Below are 22,132 nucleotides of genomic sequence, written 5' to 3'. Positions count from 1 at the left end.
TCGGCTAACATACAGTTTGTCCGATAATTTTGGAACACCCTGTATACGTGAAAGATATAAATGCGAATTGTCAAAGTACTTTTTAATATGAAAATTCCTTGTGTCTTTTGCGAGTTTAAACCTTCTCTCATTCTTTTATCTTCCCCCTAGCCTTCTGACAATATTTGTCTTGTGTTTGTGCGTCTTCACTCCATATGTATGCAAAAATTCAGCCATGCCAGATTCAGTTTGTTTCTGATCAAAATTTGACAGTCCACGCAGTTAAAATTTTTCGTGCAGTCAGTCATGTAAATTTTCATGTAGTCAGCTCTTCGTCTAAAACCCCTTTTCTGTAGAGGATACGTTCAACGAGATGCTGATTTCGGTAAAAGGCAGTCGCTTCTCTGTACATGCAGGGATATACATGATGTATTGTTCTGTGACGTCGTTATGACCCTTTAACCAAAATCAATGATACGACAAAGTAGGCAGCATACGTTCTATTCTTACAATTGACTTTATTTTAAACTTGAAAAACTCCAGCGATACAACTAATAATAGTGGTTCTTATGTGCACGTAGACCTCCAACAAACATCTGTACCGCATATGTTATCTTTCACGAACGGACAAAATCTTTGTGGATAATTACAATTATCTCTTTAAGATCCTCTTTGCAAATCCGAATGTAATTTCTAGTTGATCCGTACAACATGAAAATAATTACACTTACTTTCATGCGTAATGTCAAACACGATTCCGTCTACTTCCCAAGACCGTTCATGAGTATCACTTTTGGTAGTTCATCATGATCTTGAAGATTCACCACGTTTTGAGGAGCATTCTCTTCGCCAGCGTCACCGTCTCGTCTTGGCCCTGTCTTGTAAGATGACGAAGTTCGCGGATAATTTATGAGCTGCGGGTGAATTGTTGCATCTGCACCGTGTGGCACTATCGCAATGCATAAAGTACTCATGGTTCGCAATGCATTACAATTTCTAATTCTCATGCGCGAATATGCCATGCATTTGCACTGTTCTAGTTGAATGAAGTCCAGTTTTCTTCTGGGAAAGGACGGGTTCTGCAGTCCACGGGCAAAAAATGGGTTTCAACTGTCTCAAACCAATTTGAAAAGAACTATACATCCAAAAATTCACCACAACGCTGGACGAAACAAAACCTAATAAAAATGCTATATAATGAGTCCAATTCTCATCAAAAATAGCTTCTTCAAATCAAAACGTCATATTGGAAGCATTAAAACTGTTGTTTATGAAACTAACTCACCCATAAACCATCCTTCCAACCAACTCACTTTTGATTTACGCATTGATTCTCCTTCCAGTCCTGCTTCAATAAATTTCAAAGTGTTTGCAGTGAAGGATCAACGAAGCAAAATACTCACATTATCAAATGTAAATAAACATAGACGATAGACGCACTGTGAACTATTCTTTCTCCATGGTGTCTACCATATGACCGCGAATATAGAGGACTTTCCCAGTTTCAACCCCCAACGCGCATCGTGATCATTTCTACGACACGCTTTGTGAAAATTTGAAACACAATTTGAGAAAACACTTTTCTTTTAATGCAACCACATGAGTGATATTAATGACATGCTTTATGAATGTGACTAAAGTGAATGGTGGCCATTACTGCAGAGATCAAAGGCGGTGGGATACATGGCGGAGGTGCAGGAAAACATGTGAACACTATTAATACTATTAAATACTTCCATTTTCCTTTTTCCCTGATGAATGGGGCAAGGAGTGAGTAGATAAAGTTAATTAGCAGAGTACATTCAAGTGTGTCAAAGAGCTAATGTGCATCTCTCAATATCAGTTAGTTTTAATTTGATACAGTGGATCTATAGTCTGCTTGTTTTTGTCTAAATTCATATAATTTCTGTAAGTAATAAAGGCTTCTCTTTGAAATATTGTAGTGATCGGATTACACTTCACACATTCTTCTTGAATAAGTCAGTTTTGAAAGACAAGTCAAGAAAAAATTACAAAATGGGGGTCCTTTGGTTCGAAATAGGGAAGTTAAGGTGCACCTGCCTACTCTTTTATCTGCCCATACTTCCTGTATAATTATTTTGCCAATCCAAATCTACCTCTGAATAGCGATATATACTCAGCAACTCACTACGCTTGTAAGTCCTTCCATATACGCTTATCTTAGAGCGAAGGCAACCCCAAAATCAACTCCAATCTTTCTGATCTGACTCCTTATATTCCCTAACGCATTTTTAACACTATTTTCTATTCATTTCTTGCCTCTGTTTAGGATGTGATTAGTGTAGGTCCCTGAGGAAGGTTATCATCCCCGCTTTTCGCCTCTTGTGATGGGACATAAAATGCATCAGAAGCTAAGAAAAGCAAACAGGGTACATAACGCTCAGCCGTGATACGCTATGGTATAATAGCATAAGGATCAGAATAAAATCTGTGTTTTTTATCGACTAAGATTTCGAAGTGTTCTTTAATGTTCTTTTCCAACGGCTCTATTATCCAATGAATGAGATGATACCGGACTTCCAACGTCGGCTTCATGTTTTGGAGGACGCCGTTTCAGGCATGGAGGGGCGAATCCTGGTAGGCGGTGGTTTTGACGGCAAGACCCTTAAATAGGCCAGACTCCAGAGGGAAACGCTGAAAATGGCAGCAAGAATCAGGTTCGTAGTTTTAAACACTGGATCTACACCAACGTTTTAGCTCCCAGGCGGCGAAGGAAGCATCCATGACATTACTTTTGCATCGGAATCTCTGGCACCATTCATGGATGGATGGCAAGTCCTAGAAGACTTCTCGGCAAGTGATCACCAGTGTGTACTAACGCGGCACTCCCCCTGCGTGTGGCTCTTGGAACAGGAAGAGGCGCGCTGCATGGTGCTTCGCTGTTGGTCGTAAAGTTGGTGTTGACCATAATAACGACGGCGTGTGAAGCTTCCAAGCTCCGAGATTACAAACCTTCTACTGGTGGACGCCAGAAATTGCCGAATTACGGAAAGAATGTCATAACCCCCGCCTTTTGGCACAACGTTTACACCCCCGCGAAGAGGCGTGTGCCATAAAAGCAGAGTCTAGATCAGCAAAAAGGAGACTCCGGAGGGCGATAAACAAAAGTAAATCTTGCGACTGCCAAAACCTAGTCGACGAGGTAAATGAGGACCCACTGGGCTTGGCTTTTTACCTGGAAAATCGGTGCGGAAACCCTTCATACTACGACCAGATGAACTGCATTACACGGGCATTATTCCCCAGACATCTCATACAGGTTGATGTCAATAGCGCAGAAAGCGGCGTGGATTGCCCCCTTTTTACAATAAGAGAGCTCGAAGAAGCAGTTCTAACTATAAAAAAAAATAACGCGCCAGGTCCTGATTTTATTCCGGCGAAAGTTGACAAGCTGGTGTTGCTGCTCGTTGCGTTCAATGTCTGCCTGAATCCCCTATCGCTGGAAGGTAACAAGACTCGCGTTATTCAGCAACAGAAAAGCAGACCCGGAACTGCCGTCTGCATACCGACTGCTGTCCTTGCTTGACACAGCCGGGAAAATACTCGAAAAGCTCATCAGGAGTAGACTCGCTGAAGTGATTCGCGCTGCCGGAGACTTATTGCCAAAGCAATCTAGGTTCAGAGGATGTGGTTCACTGAGCTGAGGCACATAACCAGCGATCTCGACGGATAGTGCTCCTCATAACGCTTGATGTCAGAAATGCCCAATCCCGTAAAATGTACAGTTGTGCTAGGCACATTAGAAAACTCATTCCACGTGCAAAAATTATCTCTTGCGGATATTGAGTGATTACCTGAAAGACCGCTCCCTGCTCTATGTGACGCTAGAGGGCCAGAGGAGGATGGAGATCACGTGGAGAGTCGCACAGGGATCCATCCTAGGGCCAAGCCTCTGGGCTGCTTCTTACGATGGTCTGGTAAGACGCGCCTGCGCCTAGCTGGTTATGCTGACGACGTTGTGCCATTTGTTGCGGGATGCAGTGTGGACAAACACAAAGTAAGCTTGGCATTTTGATGCGATGTGTAAGCAGATGGGTTTTTGCTCATGGTTTCAGCCCTGCGCTGAAAAAAAAAACCGAAATAGTCATCTTGACCAGAAAGAAAATCCCGTCTCTGCATCCCATGTTGATGGGCGAGTTAACTATAGAGTCAAAACCAGCTGTTAAATACCTTGTTTTAATGCTTCTTCAAGCAAATCAAAGCAGCAAGGGCCAGGGTTTCAGCTGGGTGCATTGTAACCGCCTTGCGCAAGTGCCTTCCTCGCTAAGGAGCGTAAAGCCATCTACAACCGCAGGGGTGAAAATTTAAGAAAGGCGATTGCCCGTCAAGAACCCTTATCGAGTGGCAATTTTCTTGGCAAGCGCAAGGGAGGTGGTTGCTCGCGAAGAACGGCAACACACTCTAGACGAGTGGCAGCTCTCTTGACAAAATGAAACTAGAGGCAGATGGACTGCGCGGCTCATCGGCAACTTAGGTGCGTGGCGGAATCGGAAGAATGGTGAGACTGACTATTTCCTTACCCAATTTTTAAGTGGGCATGGAGGTTTTCAGTCTTACCTGCACAAGATTGGAAAGGCGCGTCCTCCGGATTGTGTGTTTTGCAATGGAGTTGTGGGCGACGCCTACCACACTTTTTTTCTTGTGGAAGGTGGGATGGGGTTCGTCAGCAGCTCTATTTAAACACAGGGGATCTCTCTCCAGACAACATTGTCGAAGAGATGCTGAGGACTGCTGACAGGTAGAACCGTGTTGCCCATTACGTTCGGGCCCTTCTTGTTGCTAAGAAGATAGAACTCGACCGGTGGAGGAGCCGTATGGCAGGGGGTTCCTTGAACTGACAGTTCCCTTCCTCCTCTCCCGTTGGTGAAAAGAATTCCCTGATTTGAAGGCTCCGCAAAGCGGGAGAGTTCGGGGACTAGCCCGAAGTAATGTGACAAACGGTTCCAGGCTAGCTCTTTGACGATGGGGAGGTGTTTAGTTGGTAGTCCGACAACGTACCGAATCGGGAGTCCAACACTGTGTGCGTAAATGCATTCACCTACCCTCTCATATATCCAGTGTCCGTCCTTGACTTCCCAAAGTTTTCGTCTCCATTCTTCTGGATCCAGTCACTGCGTCCTCTAATTTCGGGGACCCAATAACGTGTAACTTGAATTGTCGAATCTAAATTTTACACCATTTACATATTGTGGAAATCGTTTTCCGGTGCAGAGTTCTATTTCTTAGAATTAATAGATGTGTCCGGTTAGCTGAGTGGTTAGAGCACAAGACTGTCGTACGGAAGGTGGCGGAGAAAAACTTTGTTACTAATGATATGATTTTCATCAAACTTGGAGATAATATGCTTCATATTATATTTTATACTACTACCAACTTTTATAACTCCGAGATAAACTTAAGGGGGTTTTACTCAATTTTCCCAAAAATATGGTAATATACTATTATTAACTTAATTTGAACAGATATCGATATGGAGAGTATTTTGAGGCCTGGACACCATATAGGGGCAGCTTCATGATTTGTTTTTTCAGATTTTTCGGTTGAGTAGTTTCTGAGAATGGGTCCGTTAAAGAAATCATGACTATCCACCCCTTCCACTCCCCGCGTTTTTAACAAATCTCAAAACTAAGACCGGCAAGCACAAATTAAGACCTTTCTTTTGATATCCCACATGACTATATTTGATGAAAAAAATTTTTACACCCCCCTTTTACATGTATGGGAACCCCGCCTAAATCTCAACGTAGGAGGATATCACTCACTGCATGTCTGGGGGTCCACAGGTCACACCTTCTCACCAAATTTCGTGTCAATCGGTATAGCCGTTTCTGAGAAAAGTGTCTGTGACAGACAGACAGACAGACAGGCAGACGGACAGACAGACATTGAACCGATTTTAATAAGGTTTTGTTTTACAATAGCAGTTTTTAAGGTTTTGTTTGTAAAATAAAACCTTAAAAACTGCTATTACTTATGTGCGATGTCTCCAATTTCATCAAAAAGATTTACTGACTGATTTATTATCCAGCAACTCCCTTCGATTATTCAAACGGTTTCGAAATTGTTTCGAATTTCTTCATGACGATCCGCTGCATTGGAATACCAGGAAAGAATATAAGTTCAACCTACAAATGATATTGCGGAAAGGGGAGTGAAATTATTCCAGGACTATAGTGATAAACTGGTGGTCAAACGGTAGCATAGGTCCCAGGGCGAAACGTGTATTAGTACCCACGATGGAGCATAAAACCTGGGAAACGCCTGCTGAACCAACACTACTACCGAACCCTATCTTCACCTCCACGTGGTGACCGCTGGGAGCTCTTTCTTAACGAAAAGCTGCAGACGGAGAAAGATGAAGTCGAGTCTCCCACGCCTAAAAACGGGACAAATTGTACCAACTGGTCCTCCCGGTTTGGGGTTAGGTAAGGCTGACAACCCTACACGGAAAACAACTTGTTATGAAGCCGTAACAGGAGCCTCGGACTGGACGGATTACACAACGACGAACCCGGCAACGACAAAGGAACCTTTAAGGGCGGGGGTCCAATATAGACTCGGATCACTATCTCGTTGGCATGGTGCTCCGAGCTCGAATAACAGTACCACCCAGAATCCCCTCTGACAATCAGAGTTAATACTTAAGCCATCCACAACGCAGCCCTCCGCAACACCTATAAGAGGGAAATGGATGCCGCAATAACCGCAGTCAACAGAGATCCTGGAGATGAAGCATCAACAAATGATCTTCACAATCATCTGAAGAACGTTATCATAAATACGGCCACAAACATACTTAATCCCAGCCGCAAGAAGAGTCGGAACGGCTGATTTGACAATGAATATAAGCTAGCAACGGAACGGAAGAACGCTGCATCCGAGTAATGCTATATTCTCAAAGAACGCGGGCACGCGCGGAGACTTATCACGAACTCCGGCGAGCGGAGAAGCGACTTCATAGACGGAAAAAAAAAGCCTGGTAGAACCAGCAGGTCTGTGAACTCGAACAGTACAAACAGCAACCGCACCAGGCGCGCAAGTTTTACCAACAGCTCAGCAACATGAAGCTTTACACACCGCGATGCTCATCCTGCCGAGACAAAGAAGGAAATCTAATTTCCAACAGAATGGCACATTGGAGCGATGGGTTGAGTACTTTGATGAACTACTGAACAACCAGAACATCGTCGAGTTGGAGGTCCCGCCAACTGAAGACGACGGACAAATTCTGCCACCACCAAGTATAGAAGAAACAATCCGTGCAATTCATCGGCTTAAAAATCATAAGCCGCCAGGAGCCGATGGAATTACAGCCGAATTGCTTAAATATGGAGGCGACCAATTACATCAAGTGGTTCATCAACTTGTGCTCAAGGTGCAGGACAGCGAATCAATGCCAGACTACTGAAAAAGAGGCATTATCTGTCCCATACATAAAAAGGGAGATATCACACAGTGCAGCAATTATTGAGGTATCACGTTGCTAAGTACCATCTATAAGATATTCTCCGCTATCTTGCTAGTACGGATAGCCCCATACGCCCAGAACATCATTGGCCCATACCAAAAAGGCTTCACTCCAGGCAAATCAGCAACAGATTAGATTTTCTCTGTGCGATAAAAAACTGTTGGAATATGGACATTAGTTACACCATCTCTTCATCGACTTCAAAGTCACCTATGACAACATAGCCAGGGTAAAACTGTACACGGCCATAAAAAAAAAATTCGGTATCCCGACAAAATTGATAAGACTGACTAGGCTGACCCTGACCAATGTGCGAGGCCAGATGAAAGCAGCAAGATCACTCTCAAGACCATTCGACACCAACAACGGTCTACGGCAAGGGGATGCCCTAGCATTCGCCCTCTTTAACCTGACCCTCGAGAAAGTGAACCGTGATGCTGAGGTTAATGCAAAAGGTATGATCCTCTTTACGTCCACCCAGCTACTGGCCTATGCTGATGATATCGACATCATGGGAAGAACCACCCGCGACTTCATCCAGATCGATCAGACGGCGCGAGATCTTGGGCTGCACATCAATGGAGGCAAGACAAAGTATATGGTGGCAACGTCAACATCGAAAACCAACCAACCAACAACATCAAACCGCACTGGTCAAACGAGAAGAATAAGGATAGGAGACTACAACTTTGAGACCGAAACCGTCAAAGCCAATATTATAATTTTCACTAACCAGTTTAAAATGTTTTCAACATATGCTACAAACTACAAAGTATGATCTAAAAAAGCTGCCTGGGCAGAATACTATGAACTTCAGTGAGGTATCGCAGCACATTAAACTTACTTCCCCTATTTGGCTTCCAGTCTGGGCACTTCTACCGAACCAACAAATACCATTCAAAGTACACCACAAATATTTCAGAAATCTTGAAGCAGCCACAATAAACTCCAAAAACTAAAATTAGCTAGCATTCGTGTCATTTCTATATTCTGTGTGGTCGACCTGATCATGTCATTCCAAAATAAAATTACATTTTCGTGCCTATAAATTTCATAGGCTAAGAGTATCTGCGTAGCTGAAACGCGACGACCAAAAGATCTTGCTAATCTATCAAATATTCAAACTGACAAATCATCCAAAAAGGCCATGATCCGAAATAAACACTTCAGAGATAGTATTCATTTCAGATAGCGGAGTAGTTTGTACGATGGAGATATGCTTACTTGAAGTGCTCCGGGAGTGGAGGTAGCTTATTTAATGGTATCTTGTTAGAAGGAGGAAGGGATATGTAGAAGTATTAACTTTATACAGGGAATATGGGGTGTAAAGTGTCACTACGAGAAAGTTATAGTGAAAAGACAAGGTACGCATGTATACGTATTTTCAGACCGTAGCATTCTTTTATTTTCATTTTTCATTGCGGCATTTAGGCAATAGAAAAGATGGCATAAGTGAACTTATTGTTCTGATCCTCTTCTTCCATAGCTGGAAATAAACCCCTCCCGAAATACAGTATTTATTTAAAAAACTAAAATAATTCGCAATATTTGAAGAGGAAGTTTAGTTTTCTTCCATGTTATGGACTTTGCCCGCCTTTCGCCTATAAATTGGCTTAAGAGAGATGTTTTCCACCAGAATATTAAGCGTTCTGACATTAGTTGACAGCATAACATATTAATGTTGCCATAATTATTAATGTGCAATATGACGATTGGTAGACTATTAAAGCTACATAATGCCTTAAATACGCTCGGGTGTAACATTTGAGGGATTTCCAAAGGGATACAGATTTGAAAATTGAAAGAGGAAGTGCTGACAGTGTTATTAAGCTGGCACTTTTGCAGGCAGATGTGTATCTACTATCGAAATCCAATTAGCTTCTATGAATAGACTTCGCTCGATTAAAAATAATTTGAACTCAGATAAGATAAGAGTGTAATATCAATTTGTTAGGTTTAATCACCAAGCAAGTAAAGTACAATTAGATGCTAGCGAGATAGTTCTTTGAATGAAGTGCTTCCGTTTTTCCGAGTAAAATCTATTCAGATGTTCAAAGTAGGAATGCATATTCAGTATCTCTTGTAGGGATCTGATCATCCCGCCTACAAAACGATATTTATGCAGTGTATATAGGAAATGGAGGTCGACCAATTCCGTTTTTCGTCCGGTGATGTTTCTGAAGAGGAGCCTAGACCGATCTAATAAACATCCTTCACCATAATATCCTTCGACAGCGTTAAGTAGAAAGAGTCATCTGACGATCTTAATGGTTTTATTCTTATATAGGATTTTCTTACAGAAATTATAATTTGCTTTGAAAATAATTTCCAAAACCATAAAATCCCTTCATTTCCTCTCCTCTTCATGGATCCCTGAGTGACATTTGGAGGGTGGACTGCTTCATAAAGATGAACTGGATGTCATCGGTCAATTTACTATCGCAAATAGCCAGAGCAAAGGTAAATAATCGGAACATACTTAACACACTCAATTCAAAAGACTCTTATGATACAGGAGGAAAAAGGCAATATCCAAACTCCGAGCACCTCAATCAATTGTATACCTAATATTCCAAATAATATAAATTGTTGCCATTAAGCTTGTTCTTAATATATTATTATTTCCGGTGTAGAAACTTATATGATCTTTCCCGAGTATACAAGAAGTACTCAAAAGTACGGTGTCTTTTGAATTTGGCGGGATACCTACAGTCAATTTTAGTTTTTTTTTGTTCCTCATGCACATAACAACAGAGACCATATGCATACACTGTTAGCTATACTCGAATATCATTTTTTGTTCGGAGCGAAAAAGGTTAGAAGAGTTTTGCGTGTTCGACAATATATGTATATGGTAGCCATGGTTTTCTCCTTGTCAATCAAACTTATGCACCATCGCTCGCGATTTGCGATTCAGCTCATCTAGGACTTCAACAATATAGAAAGAACAAAACAATTTTAACTTGATCCTGGTGTTGAGATAACTGTATTTCAAGATATTAGAGAAGGCAGTGTAAGGGGATCTAGCGCTGGTAATGCGTTAGGTGACATTCAGTTCGGTGCTAATGTCGGCAGAAACCACGCTTCCTATATATACAAATTAATCGACGTCTTAAATGCTCTTCCGATTAATGCTGATAGTGGTAGTGAGGTGACCTGTTAGACTAAAAACCTTGGTTTCGCTGGTATATATTTTCAGAATAACTCTACTTGCTTCTCTTTTCAAATTCAGATCCATTTGGCCAAGGTCCATTATTCGCTAATCTTGCACTTCAAACAGATGTCATCAGCGTGATTGCAATGCTCGAGGAAAGATATCATAATCCATTTAGTTCCTCCACGTACTCCAATCAAGACAGCATGAAGAACGTCAGCGATAACAATTACAACTTCACTTTCGACTTAAAATTCCTCTGGGATTTTACCCTGATGCAACACGTGAAATTCTGAGCTATCACATGATATTCTGATGATAACTATTAAAATATTAGGCGATGACGGCTTTACGGTTAAGAAACCGTAACTGGTAAGAACCAGGGCAGAGGCAAATCGTCAGACGCTGCGCAGATGTTAAATGCTCCTTTATATAATTCGCAGAACACAATCCGCCCTATTGACCAGAGCTTGGCCAGAGCTGAAAATATTTGTTTGAGAATTGCGGGGTTCTAAGTCCGCATCAACTTGTTGCTGGACCGGACCAAATGGAGAGCAACTTACTCCCTCTTTTTTTGGCCCAGGGACCCCTCGTTGAGGGCTTAGCACCCAAACTTTCAAAATATTAGGCGATGACGGCCTTACGGTTTCTTACCAGGGCAGAGGCAAATCGTCAGGCGCTATCTCACCTAACTATTAATTTCTCCGCAACGTCCTTCCTGCGCAGAGCACCCCAAATACAAGCCCTGTTCGCACAATCGAAAGCTTTCCCGAAATCGATTAAGAGCAGATGAAACGAAGGTCTAAACTCCGCGCACTGTTCCAAAATGATCAGTATGGTGTTGAAATGGTCAATGCAGGAGGATCTGAAGCGGAACGGCAGGAAGCACGTGGATACCCCTCCAATTGTCACACTCAAAACGGGTGCCTATCTTTAAAATCTTGACGATCACCTCTCTTGACTCTTTGGGAAAGGTCTCGGAGACCCAAGATTTCTATACGAGAGGAAATAGCGGATGTGCATTAACTGCAGGTGCAGCGATGAATAACTCTGCGCGGAGACGGTAAAACCAAGCGGCCGAATGCTCATCGATATTCTTAGGGGAGAAACGACTCTTCGATTAGTAAGATAGCTCTTCCACTGTCGAGCGACAGCTGAATTATGCAAGCGGTCGATACTGAACTCGAGGGGTCGCAGTTCTCCTCCCTTGCAAGAAGTGGTGGGCACAACACGAAAACGAAATTAAGCGGCTATCATGTGGTGATCCAAATTAAGGCCGATGAAAGCTCCTATTTTGTTACGCACATCCAGAAAACAACTCCTAAGTCTAGTGCTCTCTCTTTTACCTGTACTTGGCTCATATGCCAATTAACCTTATCGTTCTAAATTTTCTCAAAGCAGAGTACACTAATGACACAATGTGAGAAAAGTGTTAACAATGGATTGAAGCTTTTCAGTAACAGAGAACATTGGTGCAAAACAACTTCAACTTGATGTTGCTGTTGAGGCATCGAGATTTCCAATTTTAAGACAAAACAAGCACTGTTAATGTATCGGGTGAATTCATGTCCGGTATCACCGTTAGTGGAAACAAAGCTACCAAGATTTTCTACCCGTTAATTCAGACGAAAAGACCACGATGACCAGTCAGACCAAGCACCTTGGCTTTGTTAACCTCAAGTCCGACTTTGCGTGCCTGTCTTTCCAAATCCACAGACATTTGGCCAAGGTTCATGACTCGGTGATAGAGCATATAGATGTTATGAGTGTAGTCGTGGCGTTTGAGGCACGATACCATCGTCCATTGATTTATTTACTTAATGAACAATACACAGGATAATAAATTTCTAATTACATATTGTCCTCGGAAAGAGGAGCAAGTAAGTAGCATAACTAATGCACCCTTAAAACTAAGGAAGGAGACAGAGCCAAAAAACGGATTGATAGGTAGGTGGAGAGTCATGAGATAATTGAGGATAATTGAGCGGAGAGAGTTTTGCGAAACAAATATTGTAGTTAACGGCATTAAACTCTTTTTCACGACTGCGCCAATCAAATATAAGGGTCCGACCGTACGGAAAAAATAATAATTACACGGGTAAACTGTATGTTGGTGAAACCGAAAAAGAAAAAGTTGTTATTTGAAATGCACTTTATTAAACAATTGAAATCAACTTGTATCTTACACAACGGCTGATAAAATGTTGCCTAACTAACTAATTCACACAAATGGTAATTGATAACATCAGCAATTTCATTTGCTGCTTTTTGGATTTTTTGAGAAAAGGTTGCAGTTGTTCCCAGACGGTGGTGTTATGTTCCGCGGATTCTAATCTTTCGTTATTTTTGGAGTCAGTTCCTGAGGTATACATAACTAGCAATTCTCCTCTAATTGTGACACTCAAGACAGGTACTCTTCTGCGAAACCTTAACGATCATCCTCTTCTGATAATGGGAAAGAATTCTGGTTCCCGGGATTAACGAATTATTGGAAAAAGTAGCTCTGAAAAGACGACAGGAGCTGCAATGAACAGCTTTGCGTGGAGACCGCCAAGCCCCTCCCAACTTGAGCGGGTTGATGGCCGAGATAATTTTCCTTTGATTTCGACTCCGTGTATGCATGCAACGGTGACTAGCCATTTCATCCAAAAGAGAAACTTCACCGGATGTTATACAGTTGAAAACCGTGGTGAAGTATTTACTCCACTGGTCGTCATCTAGGATTGCCGTTGACTTCCTCGCAAGATCATCGAGAGATTTGCGACCAGGTGCAGATTCTTTGGTGATGCGGTATATGGAAGCGAAATTGTAATTATTTGCGGCAGTTTCTACTTCTCTGACCAGTGCAGGAACAGATTCCTCTTTGTCACGATTTTCTGCGGCACGTTCGCCCCATTATGAGCATCAAGAAGAGCTTTCAGTTCCCAACGCTTTCTAACCGCCTCCATGTCTTGGCAGTCAAATAGCCTAATAGCGCCCCTTTGGGGCATGTCCAACAACCTCATTTCCACCGGAGAGAAGAGCATTTTCCATAATCGTCATGTGCTAATCAGTATTCTTCGGAAAGCTATTCAAGCTATCTGCCACCCTGTCAGCAAAATAGTGTTGCCACTATCGAACGACAGACGATTTCCGTAAGCGAGCCGCGTGGCTCTTCGCACCTCCACGCCTCCGAGAGGGTGCCAGCGAAGGCAGGTGACCATCAAATGATAGTCTCGCTTGAGCCTGATGTTAACGTATCTCTTGTTTCACGTTCTGTACTTATGTAATATGCCAGCAATCATGAGGCGGTGGATATTGCAGATAGCCTCAAACCTATCATCATTGTCGTTACGGCCCCAAGGCCATGTTTACCCGTCATGTCTCCGATTGAGGTATTGTCAAAACCCATTCAGATCACCTATCACAATCGCAACGTCACCTTAGGAAGCCTCACATGGACTGTGTTGAGTCACTTTAGAAAACCTCCTTCTCTTTTGTATCGAAAGTCTGAGTTGGTGCTTAATACTGCACTTATGAAATCCTTCTAATCGTGGATCGAAATTTCGGAGTGAATGGTTTGTTTGATACCGGTTCCCAGAACATTAGGGCGAGACCAGGTTATGATGTAAGCATTAATCCGACACCGGATTTCTCGATGTTAGCTTTTCCCTTGTCTACAGAAGTGATTCATCACTTTGCATATGCTTTTGAAGGTTTTATTTAAACCAAAACCTTTTTAAAATCGTTTCACTGTCTCTCTGAAACACAAAATTTGCTGGTTGGAAATGTGAACACATAATGGGAGAATTCCATTGTGCCACGTTGAACTTATCGGCGGTGCCCATATACTAAAAGAGTGGTACGTAATTTAACCAAATATAGCCATTTAGGATATCAAATGAAAGCTTGGTACTTTTCAACGCAAATATTCGTTTTGACATTGACTACAAAAGGGAGGAGCGCGGGCTCCGAGTTAGTTAAAATAGTACCAGGAGCTAACGGCCCCGACAATCCATAACACATTAGCCACGATTAAACTCCTGAGTTAAATGGCGAAATGTGCTCTCAAGTTACCTGCAAAGCGACATCAAGGCTTTTCTCACAAAATCGGGTTTTTTCGACCATTTAAAAAAAACCTGCAAATTCCATAAATACTTCTGGACATAATTTTTGAATAGTTAAGGAAGCATTTTAGGCATTAGAAACACAATGGTAAAAATCTCTTGGTGGTATTACCCCTTAACCACCAAGACGCTTCTTGCATGAAAACGGTGAGCCCGAATGAATTTCGCTGCGGATAATTTCGCGAAAACTTACGAAAATTACGCAAATTCCTGTAATTGTTCCGGAAGTAGCATTGAAGATTTAACTTGCAACATTACATTATGCATTACTTAATAATGCAGAATGCACTTTGTAGAATTCTCGTTTGACGGCAAACATCTTTCTCATTTCCTCTTAATTACATTTGGATTGTCACATTCTTCGCTTAATTTTTTCTTTACATCAATTGTATCTCGATATAGTGCAGAATATATGGGCAAAGTGATTTTTTGATATTCGGAGTCGTTCGGAAATTATAGTGTTAACACGTGATAAGTCACATGTCATATTTATGTCGATCGCCGCAATAAAGCTCGTATTTATCGGTCCGAATGACGTTCGAATGACTTAGCTAGAAGGACAAGAATGGAAACTAGGGCTGTACATGTGTTTCTTGAAGAAACCTTAGGGTAATGGATTATGTATAGCAGATTAATGGTCAATTAAGGTTTTATGGCTAAGTATGGCATTCTACTTTTTAGATGTGTTTTTCTCGAAACCGCATGTTGAAAATCGGCTGCTACCATAGCCCAAAATCTATCCAATGAAATTCTTTGAAATTTTCACGACTTATTCAGAATATATTTCCACGATCCGCAAACTAGTATAATTGCGATTCATTCAGTAGTTTTTTTTTTATTCATTGAAGAAGCCGTGGAAAAACACCAAAATTCACAAAAAAAAGTTTAACACGTCACCACAAATTTAGTTTTTCATATTATTTAATAATCCTAGTTTGCGGACTGTAGTTAAGTCTGTACGTTAAAACGCCGTTTAATTTTTTTCTTTAGGATGGTCACAGCGCCCTCTAGCGTGCCAGTAGAAGAATAGATGGGTGTATAAATTCCTTTATATTTCAATAACGAACTATGCGATCGGACTGTAAAAATTCTTATGAACGCTCAAGATATTAATAAATCTATGGTGAAAAATTCGAATTTGTATCTTCAAAGAAAGCCAAAAAACGGCCTTCACACGGGATGACCCCCTTTAGTGCATCAGCTCAATGATGCATGACATTGACAAACCGGTGGCCTAATGCGAGGTATGCATGCAATACAATATCATAATAGCCACTGTCTGCCGACCGCTTATTTCTATTTCCTAAAAATTTCGTAAAATAAGTGATAGTGAGAAAATTTCTAATTCAAAAAAAAAAATTCAAAATTTAATTTCCTAACTCTAAAAGAAAATCGAAAAAAAAGTTCCGTCGAGCCGGATTTGAACCAGCGACCTATGGATTACCGCACTCAAGTTACCTCCTACAGTCCACCGCTCTACCAACTGAGCTATCGACGGTCCTGTCGTGGATTTTCCAAAGTGTAGACTTGTTGATATGAATCATACCAAATACCTGCTCAGTAATTTCTTATTTTATATTGTACCGTAATAGTACAATGATACTCTCGATACTATTTTTAGTCTTTTCTTTTGTTTAAATTGTACTTAATTTTTCAATTGGCGTTCAACGCTACATAATAAGATTAAATAATGCTTGATATCCTTTAGTAGATTTGCCTCTCACATTGACCGCAAAATACTTTTTATGAATCGATAATTATTAAAGGTAGGACCAGAGCTTCAATGGCGTCTTTTTCTTAATATCTTGAAAGAAAGCATCGCCTTATATTAAAGTTTGTACCATTTTGGCAACGCATGTTGGTTGAATAAACTGGTACAATTGTTGTTCTCGGAAGTTCATTTGGTAGGTAAATTGGCCGAGTGTTTGTATTTATGTATGTGTTAACGGCATGGTGTAATTGGAAGTAAGGAAATACTATTTCCCTTGCTTAAATAGATAAAATATAGTGAGAAAAGTAACAGAAGAAACGTCGGTATATGCACCGTTCAAACGGTTGTTTTTTAGCAGTTTGACAGAACAGTAGCAGGCAATGCTCTCTTTGCTATACACATTGGAGGCATTCAAAGCCATTTTAAAACATGCTTGTATGACGGTTCATTGAAATATTTATTCCTTTGCATAGTATATGGTGCCAACGCTTTGAATTACATTCTTGCAGTGGTGTTTTGCGATTTGCCAATTCACCTGTTGAGCCGTTACAAAGCGGACGGTGTTGGTAGCGTGGTATTCGTTGAGGGGAATACGGATGCGAATATCTATAACGAAATTTAAAAAAAAATGCATTCCAGGGTTGAGATAGTAGGTATTTGTCAAGCATTCCAGATATACCTAAACGGTGACCCGGAACATAAATCATGAGAAACACATATGTGGTACTGTTCAATTGTTCGAAGCTATTCAAAACCTCTCCACAGTCCATGGACTGCAATGTTAATGAAAATCTGCTCGACAATAGGCTTTGCGAAAATCCCATTTTGAACAAAACCTCTTCTCGAATAATGGAGAAAAATTCCAGCCGGACATTTCCAATGTTTGGTCGAATCCATGCCACTGGCCGGGGAAAGATATATATGATGCTCCATGCGGAGTGTTAACTAGTCATTTCTTTCAATTTTTAATGTCATTATTACGATTTTTAGCTCTGTTTATATTTAAATAACAATAAAATAGATTTGTTGTTATGGTTATGGTTATGGTTATTTATCCTCAACAAGGGTTGTTTATACTTTTTCGTTAATTTTCTTGTTCAAAATACTCACATCTCCTTTTATCCCCTTCTGAACATTTATGTATTTCATACGACGGTCTCCGGACATTACATTAATTCTAATAATAAGAATAATAGTGCTGTAATGTTGACGGGAATATCCATTTATACTAATGGCTCAAAACTTCTATTCTATTCTATTTTAGAAGTGTGAGAAGTTAAATTAATGCAATTTTTGGACTTATTGCTACATAAGTAATTTGCAAATCCAAACGTGAAAGTTATGGAGATAATGGATTAATAAGGAAAGTGCAATTAATACGCAAGGAGAATGTTTCAACGATTTTAGTGGAAATAACACCCGAATACAAGGTGAATAAGAAACTCCGTGTCTTTACCGGGGTGGCAAAAACGCCCGTCTTTAGAAGGTTCGTAGATGAAAAAAAAATTGATTTGCACTGAGTAGGATTCAAACCTTGGGCCGAAATCTCTTCTGTGATATTTAATTATAGTCCAGTCGTTAAAGCTCTTAACCTCCGAATTATTTCTGTCAAGACCCATTGACATGAAATTTGGGGTATGAACAGAGGGAGGCATAAGAAACAAAAGTTATATTGCGTCAATGTGTGTTTCCTCCTCCGGGGTGGAATTTTTTTTCGAAGTAACCACAGAAATCGATAAAAGGTCAATTCTAAACAAAAAATATTTTATGAAAATTTTTCCTACAAATAGTAGTTTTCGAGGTATTTATTCTCAGACATGTCGTTTTTTCATGAAAAATCATCATTCATCATCAAAAATTGATGTTTTCAAACGGTTTTTTTCGCAATCAACTCAAAAACCTGAATTATATCATTTCGTCAGCGATGGCTGATGGGGCTGGAGGAACTCCTAGACCGAATTCCGTACTACAGGCGGACATGGAGTGTGAGAGAAAATCCGCGAAAGGTAGAAACAACCGCACGTCTCGATGAGAACACCGTGAGGGATAAACGGATCGCAGACTGTCCGTTGCAAAGCGAACTGGGGAAAAACGATAGTGGGAAGGAGCTTTCACTCATGTACTCTCCAAGACTCAAAAGAAAAAGCCGAAGAGGTACAAAAAGCAACAACACGCCATGCTATCAGAGAAGTCTCTGCTCCGGACTAGACCGGCAACTCTGCTTATTAAGCCGACGGAAAGTAAAGCCGTCCAGGAAGTTCTTAGTGAAATCCGTTACAAGATCAAGCCCGAAGATAGCGGAGCAGAAGTGTCTTTCATTCGAATTAGGTCCGATGACAACAAATAAAGGTACATTCTGTGGCTTCTGGAAGAGAAAGCTTTGGTTTCTAGCCTGGAACCCACGTACTCTCTGGAAAACCCCGACCTTGACTGCCTTACAGAAAAGAACAAGGTAGAAGAGGCCATCAAACGCAAATGTCCGGAGGTAACTAATGTCCAGATTAGTATCACCTCTGCAAACTCCCGAGGCCAAAAACTTGCTGTGGTGGAAGATGCGGAGTGTGTAGGATACGAATTCGGGCCGCCCCAACCAAATGTTACAGACGTTTGGATTATGGGTACACGTCAGCAACCCGTCGAGGACCTGACAGCAGGGCAACATGCCGCGGTCAAGCAGGCCATAAGGCGAATACCTGCAACTATGCAGGAACCGTGGGGCGTCTGATGAAAAAATTGCGCACACTGCGGACTCGGGGGATGTCCAGTCTTCAGAGCAGAAATAGAAAGAGGTAGGATACGGTCAATGTGATTCGCATCCTACAAATCAATATGTACCGGAATGCCACCGCTCAAGAGCTGATGGCGCAATTCGTAGCGGAAGCCAAAGCTGATTTAGTGCTCATCACTGAGTAGTACTGAAATAAAAACCCAGTTTCATTCAGGCTCGCTGAGGCCATTCGCTCTGCCAGAGATTTATCTCCACGGCAGTTCGGTTTTAGAACAGGGAGATCCACAGGTGATGTTGTCATGCAAATCGTGGATGCCGTTACTCAAGCGGAGGCACATAGCAGCCTAACTCGACCGGTGGTGCTCCTCGTAACGCTTGACGTCAGAAACGCCTTTAAGTCCGTACGATGGAAAGACATTCTAGACAATACTTTCCACGAACTATCTCTTACGGATATTGAGGATCTATCTGAAGAGCCGCTCCCTGCTCTATGAAACGCTAGAGGGTCAGAGGACGAAGGAGATCACGTCGGGCTCCATCCGGACCTCTGGAACGCATCCTATAATAATTTACTTGAACTCGACATGCCAGAAGAGTCGCGCTTGGTCGATTATAGGAAGGAGGAAGTATATTATAAGCGCCTCGTGCAAGTACAGAGACGGAGAGCTTTGCGGGTGGCGTTTGCGTACCATATTGTCTCTGAACCGGTCGTGATGGTGATCGGGAGTGATCCCTGTTGCTCTGCGAAAGGGAGAAGTGCCACGGGAAGTGGTTGCTCCTGAAGAATGGCAACGCACCCTCGATTAACTAGAGTAACTCTCTTAGCAAAATGAGACTAGAGGCAGATGGACTGCGCGGCTCATTGGGAACTTAGGTGCGTGACTGAATCAGAAGCATGGTGAGACTGACTATTTCCTTACCCAGTTCTTAAGTGACCATACAGATTTTCAATCTTACCTGTACGTTACGGGAGTCCACCACTCTGTATGTAAATCCATTGGCCAACCGTACAATAAACAACAAAAATTTAAAAAATAACTTTGAAAAGTTCCTAAATGTATGGACCGGAAACGTAACAATCGTCCAAAGGTGCAAATGCAATATTATACCTGGATGAAGCGCAGGCACTGCATCGGCGCTAAGCGAGGTATACATAGCTCCTCCACCAATGAGTCGGTTACGCTGTAGTAGACCAGATTTAAATAAAATTTATTAATTGGACAGAATAAAGTGTCTGAAATAATAAAAAACTTGTTGTTTCTTTTTCGGTGGTGTGGATATTTATTCTTGCAAATGCCGATATTTCGGGAACCACTTGCTCCCTTCATCAGTGCTAACAAGTGAACCACCGAAAAAGAATTATTATTATTATTTCAGATAATTAACACCGCATAATTTCACTCAGAAAAATGAAGTGTTTTTCATTTAGAACATGAAATTGCGAGTTTATTTTTTCAACCGCATCGGCAACTAATTGTAAATCTCGTGATGTGAAGTAACACATATTAATAAAGTAAATTAAAAGTTGAATTGTTGTTTCATTGTATCCATCACAAACACTTTACTAATCCGCCTTTATATTTCCAAGTCTCCCAGGTATCCTTTTAGGGCGCGATAGAATGTTCATCAGCAATTTTTGGCCAGTTGTTCTGGATGGCATCGACAAAAGCAGAATTCTCGTCCTACATTTTGCTCGGTTGATCTTTCGGATGAACAGACTCCCGCCTTTTTTTCACTAATGACGGAAATCACTTCTATAGTGCAATTTAACAAAATTCTCAAACTTCAGTCGAAGTTAATTGCGCGCGTGAAATGTCAAAGAGGACGATGAATTATTGTTTCCTGCCTTGCTGCACAAATATTCGGACCAAGGTTCGAATCCCGCTCAGTGCAAATCCATTTTTTTGCAGTCTATGCATTTTATCATCGTCCAGATACAGATGCGAGTAAAGTTTCTCTGTGTTCGGCCATTATTTCCACTAAAGCGGTGCAAACATTGCCCTTGCACATAAGCTGTAATCCGCCACTGCATTGTCTCTATAACTTTCACGCTGGCACATGTAAATCAATTATATAACAGTATGGTCAAGATTTGCATTAATTTAATTCCTCACACTTGTAAAATGGAAAATATGTTTGAAGCAATCGATGAAGACAGATATTAATCAACATAACAACATGCGGTAAACAACATATTAAACTTTCCGTTTTGATATCTTTCTTTTCGAGGACGTTGTACTTGCCAGAATTTGTTATAACATATAGCTTGTTATCATTACTGTCGAAACGCAGGATAAATTGAAAGATTGCCTTTCCCGCAACAATTTTTCTGAAAACACTAAATTTGAGTTGGCTGCACCGAATTCTTGAACAATTTTTGTTCTATTAACTGGAAATTTACTACGAGTATATATATATATATATTCAGAATTACTTGATCCTAAACACCATTTAGAGATTTTTGCTTTATATTTTATAAATCAATTTTTATTGATAATTTTCGAATGATATTTTGATATTTTTTCGATATTTCTATTGAAAGACGCATCATTTTTGAAAAAATCCATTTAAAAAGAAAATCATACATAGTGTCGAAGCTGTTATGATACCCAATTGATTTCTTTTTGTTTCAGTACTGTATTATTGAAATTGTTGCACCTGAACAGTTCTGGTGAAATTCACTAGCACTCCACGCTACTTCTGCAATAAAAATCTCTCTCCCCAATATCAAGATGGGGTCTCTGAGAAACCCCCTGTTTTTTTAAGGTTTTGTTTGCAAAATAGTACATTTCCAAACAGATCCTCTACGAGTTCTGCCAAACCCCACGTATCGATGCCTTCCTTACCCGTCATGCCCTCAACTTCCTGTCAAATGTCCATCCCATCCCAATCCATAGTTTGAGATTAATGGGGGGGGCCTCATACATGCAAAAGGGGGATATAAAAACTTTTCTCACCAAATATA

The 22,132-nt window shown here is 41.1% G+C and overlaps 1 protein-coding gene and 1 non-coding gene across 2 annotated transcripts in view; both read right to left on the bottom strand.

The window, feature by feature from the left end:
* The window catches only part of LOC119651573 (myogenic-determination protein), a 113,321-nt gene that overhangs the window by 57,679 nt on the left and 33,510 nt on the right, over nt 1-22,132 (bottom strand). The window lies entirely within an intron of this gene.
* Trnay-gua lies at nt 16,134-16,226 on the bottom strand. The gene is made up of 2 exons: nt 16,190-16,226; nt 16,134-16,169 (listed from the first exon to the last, which is right to left on the bottom strand). It is a non-coding gene; the product is annotated as a tRNA-Tyr (tRNA).

Source organism: Hermetia illucens, chromosome 3 (assembly GCF_905115235.1).
Source record: "Hermetia illucens chromosome 3, iHerIll2.2.curated.20191125, whole genome shotgun sequence".
NCBI classification, from domain to species: domain Eukaryota; kingdom Metazoa; phylum Arthropoda; class Insecta; order Diptera; family Stratiomyidae; genus Hermetia; species Hermetia illucens.
The sequence above is the reverse complement of the archived record's forward strand: the minus strand, read 5'-3'. Positions and strand labels throughout refer to the sequence as shown.